We start from the raw sequence: 6,296 nt of genomic DNA, 5'->3' as shown, positions 1-6,296 counted from the left end.
GAAGACCAATCTGTACATAAAGGGTCTTTTTTAGGTGACTAGTAACGATGTAGCATACTGCATTGGATATTAGTTTATAAATTGTCACTAAAGTGTGAACTGCAAAACTATATCCAATCTACGTGAACATGGTTTAGGTCATATACTGTCTTTTCAAAGGGGGAAGGGGGGGGGGCTTTAATTTAGTGTTTCAAAATATTTAACGGTAAAGTGTGTAAAGGAGACCTCTATGACCACTATTTATCTGAAGGATCTTTTGCATCATTAGTCAGACTGCACCTTTAAGCAGTCAAGGCTCAGCTGTCACTAAGTCATATTGACTTCTGTACTGTACGCTTATTATATTAATAACCGCAGCTGTAGACACTGGATACACATCTTCATTTGGCTTCTTTATAGGTTTTTTTATGGTATATAATTGTAACATTATTATTATATAGGAGTGAAAATACATTGCTCTGATTTTTTTAACATGTTTTGTGATAATAAAGATGAAAGCAAAAAAAATAAAAAATAAAAATAAAATAATTTCCTATTGTCTGCATGAACCCGTCCTGCACATTTCCAAGGGGGAAAAGTCACTTCTGGGCAGCAAATGCTTCTATTAAAATAATACAGTACATTAAAGGAAATTGGTAGTTAGGACAGGAAGCCTGGATCCTCTCTCATCCACCTCAATACAGAGTACAAATCTCTCCATTACCAATACCTCTCCGCCTCTTCTCTTCAGGACCGCTCCAGCTTTATCTGTCTAATGTCTTCTCTAATACTGATCTACCTCTACTCCCCGCCGCGTTCTCTCTCCACCTCTACTCCCCGCCGCGTTCTCTCTCCACCTCTACTCCCCGCCGCGTTCTCTCTCCACCTCTACTCCCCGCCGCGTTCTCTCTCCGCCTCTACTCCCCGCCGCGCTCTCTCTCCGCCTCTACTCCCCGCCGCGTTCTCTCTCCGCCTCTACTCCCCGCCGCGTTCTCTCTCCGCCTCTACTCCCCGCCGCGTTCTCTCTCCGCCTCTACTCCCCGCCGCGTTCTCTCTCCGCCTCTACTCCCCGCCGCGTTCTCTCTCCGCCTCTACTCCCCGCCGCGTTCTCTCTCCGCCTCTACTCCCCGCCGCGTTCTCTCTCCGCCTCTACTCCCCGCCGCGTTCTCTCTCCGCCTCTACTCCCCGCCGCGTTCTCTCTCCGCCTCTACTCCCCGCCGCGTTCTCTCTCCGCCTCTACTCCCCGCCGCGTTCTCTCTCCGCCTCTACTCCCCGCCGCGTTCTCTCTCCGCCTCTACTCCCCGCCGCGTTCTCTCTCCGCCTCTACTCCCCGCCGCGCTCTCTCTCCGCCTCTACTCCCCGCCGCGTTCTCTCTCCGCCTCTACTCCCCGCCGCGTTCTCTCTCCGCCTCTACTCCCCGCCGCGTTCTCTCTCCGCCTCTACTCCCCGCCGCGTTCTCTCTCCGCCTCTACTCCCCGCCGCGTTCTCTCTCCGCCTCTACTCCCCGCCGCGTTCTCTCTCCGCCTCTACTCCCCGCCGCGTTCTCTCTCCGCCTCTACTCCCCGCCGCGTTCTCTCTCCGCCTCTACTCCCCGCCGCGTTCTCTCTCCGCCTCTACTCCCAGCCGCGTTCTCTCTCCGCCTCTACTCCCCGCCGCGTTCTCTCTCCGCCTCTACTCCCCGCCGCGTTCTCTCTCCGCCTCTACTCCCCGCCGCGTTCTCTCTCCACCTCTACTCCCCGCCGCGTTCTCTCTCCACCTCTACTCCCCGCCGCGTTCTCTCTCCACCTCTACTCCCCGCCGCGTTCTCTCTCCACCTCTACTCCCCGCCGCGTTCTCTCTCCACCTCTACTCCCCGCCGCGTTCTCTCTCCACCTCTACTCCCCGCCGCGTTCTCTCTCCACCTCTACTCCCCGCCGCGTTCTCTCTCCACCTCTACTCCCCGCCGCGTTCTCTCTCCACCTCTACTCCCCGCCGCGTTCTCGCTCCACCTCTACTCCCCGCCGCGTTCTCTCTCCACCTCTACTCCCCACACACAAGGGAGAGAGAAAACAGGAGGCAATATATAATCAGTTGCGCTTACCCTTTACCGTTGTGAGAAGTCACAACCCTTTGCTTCACTTTGCTGGTATTTGCCCGTCCAGCATGCGGGATGCCTGCACTGCTGCCCAGGTTCTTGCCTTTGCCACAGAAGCGGTCGTCGGGATCAGAAGATCCGTAGAGAAATAGAAGAGAAATCAGAACCTCTATGTCGGCAGGAGCGTGGTACTAGGTTGGTATAAGTGAACAATATTTCTTTATCTTTACAGGTCAACGCATTTCAAGGGCGGAACTAGGGCTGAAACGATTACTCGATTAAATCGAGTAATTCGACACAAAAAAATCCTCGCTGCAAATTTTTTGCATCGAAGATTCGTTTGTGTCATGTGACCACGGAGCGAGAGTGAAGCGCTTGCTATTACTCCCGCTCCGTGGTCTCCCGCTGTGCTTGAAATACTCACCTTTCCAGCAGGGGGACTCCGGACACTTCACAGCACATCCATGGTCCCGCGCTGCACTGACCTCCTGGCGTACGCACGCCGTGACCTGACGCTCTGTGTGATGTCAGGCGCAGAGCAGCGCGGAATGATGGAGTGTCGGCGTTGCCCCTGCTGGAAAGGTAAGTTGGTGAAAACCGAGGGGGTGAAGGCGCGACTAAGGCCGGGCGCCCGGAGTGCACAGCGTTATAGCAACCAATGACGCTGTGCAATCCGGGTGTCAGGAGGAGCAGGGCAGCAGAGACTATGGCACTGGGGTGGGGGAGAGCTGATGGCACTGGGGGAGTAAAGCTGATGGCACAATGGGGGGGAGAGCTGATGGCACTGGGGTGGGGGGGAGCTGATGGCACTGGGGTGGGGGGGAGCTGATGGCACTGGGGTGGGGGGGGGGCTGATGGCACTGGGGTGGGGGGAGAGCTGATGGCACTGGGGTGGGGGGAGGGCTGATGGCACTGGGGTGGGGGGAGAGCTGATGGCACTGGGGTGGGGGAGAGCTGATGGCACTGGGGTGGGGGAGAGCTGATGGCACTGGGGTGGGGGAGAGCTGATGGCACTGGGGTGGGGGAGAGCTGATGGCACTGGGGTGGGGGAGAGCTGATGGCACTGGGGTGGGGGAGAGCTGATGGCACTGGGGTGGGGGAGAGCTGATGGCACTGGGGTGGGGGAGAGCTGATGGCACTGGGGTGGGGGAGAGCTGATGGCACTGGGGTGGGGGAGAGCTGATGGCACTGGGGTGGGGGAGAGCTGATGGCACTGGGGTGGGGGAGAGCTGATGGCACTGGGGTGGGGGAGAGCTGATGGCACTGGGGTGGGGGAGAGCTGATGGCACTGGGGTGGGGGAGAGCTGATGGCACTGGGGTGGGGGAGAGCTGATGGCACTGGGGTGGGGGAGAGCTGATGGCACTGGGGTGGGGGAGAGCTGATGGCACTGGGGTGGGGGAGAGCTGATGGCACTGGGGTGGGGGAGAGCTGATGGCACTGGGGTGGGGGAGAGCTGATGGCACTGGGGTGGGGGAGAGCTGATGGCACTGGGGTGGGGGAGAGCTGATGGCACTGGGGTGGGGGAGAGCTGATGGCACTGGGGTGGGGGAGAGCTGATGGCACTGGGGTGGGGGAGAGCTGATGGCACTGGGGTGGGGGAGAGCTGATGGCACTGGGGTGGGGGAGAGCTGATGGCACTGGGGTGGGGGAGAGCTGATGGCACTGGGGTGGGGGAGAGCTGATGGCACTGGGGTGGGGGAGAGCTGATGGCACTGGGGTGGGGGAGAGCTGATGGCACTGGGGTGGGGGAGCGCTAAAGGCACTGGGGTGGTAGAGAGCTGATGGCACTGGGGTGGGGGAGAGCTGATGGCACTGGGGTGGGGGAGAGCTGATGGCACTGGGGGAGTGGAGCTGATGGAACGGGGGAAAGCTGATGGCACTAGGGGATAGTGGAGCTGATGGCACTGGGGGGAACTGATGCACTTGGGCTGATCGCACAGTGGGGAACGAAGGGTGTTGGGGACTAATGGCAGGGGGTCTTATGAGTTTTTATAAAGGAAAACTGTCTATTAATTCATTTTTTCTTATTAGATTACTCGATTAATCGTAAAAAATAATCGATAGAATACTCGATTACTAAAATAATCGTTTACTGCAGCCCTAGGCGGACCGCCCCACTTAGTCAGGACACCTCTTCTCCCCGGTCATCTCTCCACCTCTTCTCCCCATCATCTGTCTATCTCTTCATTTAAGCTCTCCAATATCTCTCCTCTAACATGTCACCACCTCTTCTCTAATATTACCCATCTTCTCTCTGTAATATCTCTGCTTTCTAATACCTTGTCGTCTCTTTCTTCCCATATCTTTCCAATCCATCTCACTCTCTGTAATCTCTATGCACCCCTCTCTCCATATTATAACTCTAATTCTCTCTCAGAGCTACATCTTTCCTTCACATACATCTCATATCTATAATTCTCTGACTAGTATCTCTGACATCTCTTTTTAACATGTATTGTTTTGCCTCTCTAATACCGAGTTCTACTCTTCTAAGAACATCTCTCCCCCTTACCTCTCATAAATTGCTAGCTAGATATACAATGCATAGATAGATAGAATGCACCTTTGCAGTGAACTTTATAAGCTGCATAAACCCCTTGATAAATGACGGGCAGGAGTAGGACTCCATCACCATTTCCATTCACAATGACTTTGTGTTACGCCAAAACAAACAGCCTTGTCCCAGCTGTGACACAGCACACGGTGACCATCAGGGGCAGGTGAGAACGAATCTCACTGCTAAATACATCAAGGGATATTTTCTAGGTGAAAGGGCACAAGGCGTTCGCTGGTGAATGCTTCAAGTGAAAACAACACGTCTCCGACATTCCTAAGAAACTAGAGCAGAGCGAACAAATGGGACCTGAAATCCTCAGTATTTACTTATATACTAACTACAGTATGGAATAATAGAACAAAATGTATGTTTTCTGCCTCCGTGGGGGTTATGACAGAATGTGTGAAAACTGCATTGAATAACATTAACCCCAAATTTGAGGCCATATGCATGAGGCCCAAAATAACCAAGCTGGGGCAATCCAGACCCTCCAGAGAAACGAGCGTCCAATAATGGTGCTGTAGACCACGGACTGATACAATGTATCAGCACAGGAAAAATGTAACAACTTGTGCTGGATCCCACAGAAGATTGTGTAAACTACATACAATTGTAACAAACCCTCAGCTGTGTGTGCAGAAGGTGTTCAGCCTCTAAATGGAACCAGTGAAGACAAGGAAAGCAAGCAGAGATTTTGAAACCGGTGATGAACTGAAATTTAAAGCATTTTAGGCCTCTTTCACACTTGCGTTGTCCGGATCCGGCGTCTACTCCATTTGCCGGAATTACACGCCGGATCCGTAACAACGCAAGTGAACTGAAAGCATTTGAAGACGGATCTGTCTTCAAAATGCGTTCAGTGTTACTATGGCAGCCAGGACGCTATTAAAGTCCTGGTTGCCGTAGTAGTAGCGGGGAGCGGGGGAGCGGTATACTCACAGTCCGTGCGGCTCCCGGGGCGCTCCAGAATGACATCAGAGCGCCCCATGCGCATGGATGACGTGTCCATGCGATCACATGATCCATGCGCGTGGGGCGCCCTGACGTCACTCTGAAGCGCCCCGGGAGCCGCACGGACGGTAAGTATACTGCTCCCCCGCTCCCGGCTACACTTTACCATGGCTGCCAGGACTTTAGCGTCCTGGCAGCCATGGTAACCATTCAGAAAAAGCTAAACGTCGGATCCGGCAATGCGCCGAAACGACGTTTAGCTTAAGGCCGGATCCGGATCAATGCCTTTCAATGGGCATTAATTCCGGATCCGACCTTGCGGCAAGTGTTCAGGATTTTTGGCCGGAGCAAAAAGCGCAGCATGCTGCGGTATTTTCTCCGGCCAAAAAACGTTCCGGTCCGGAACTGAAGACATCCTGATGCATCCTGAACGGATTTCTCTCCATTCAGAATGCACTGGGATAATCCTGATCAGGATTCTTCCGGCATAGAGCCCCGACGACGGAACTCTATGCCGGAAAAGAACAACGCAAGTGTGAAAGAGCCCTTAAGAAAGTTCATAACTTTTCATTATACAATGTTGCTAAGTATCCTACCCGGTTTTTAAGGGACTGTCCAGTGAAATACGACATGCATAGAAGTGGGAGTTCCCATGTACAATTGGGGCAGAGCTTACATGTCTAGCGACTGGTGATCCAAATGTTGCTAAGTATGACAATAATTGAAGGCTGTTT

The 6,296-nt window shown here is 53.8% G+C and overlaps 1 protein-coding gene across 4 annotated transcripts in view; it reads right to left on the bottom strand.

Annotated features, from left to right (window-relative positions):
• Nucleotides 1-6,296, bottom strand: part of DOCK7 (dedicator of cytokinesis 7) — a 127,946-nt gene that overhangs the window by 89,249 nt on the left and 32,401 nt on the right. The window lies entirely within an intron of this gene.

The sequence above is a fragment of the Bufo bufo genome, chromosome 9 (genome assembly GCF_905171765.1).
Source record: "Bufo bufo chromosome 9, aBufBuf1.1, whole genome shotgun sequence".
Lineage (NCBI taxonomy): Eukaryota > Metazoa > Chordata > Amphibia > Anura > Bufonidae > Bufo > Bufo bufo.
The sequence above is the reverse complement of the archived record's forward strand: the minus strand, read 5'-3'. Positions and strand labels throughout refer to the sequence as shown.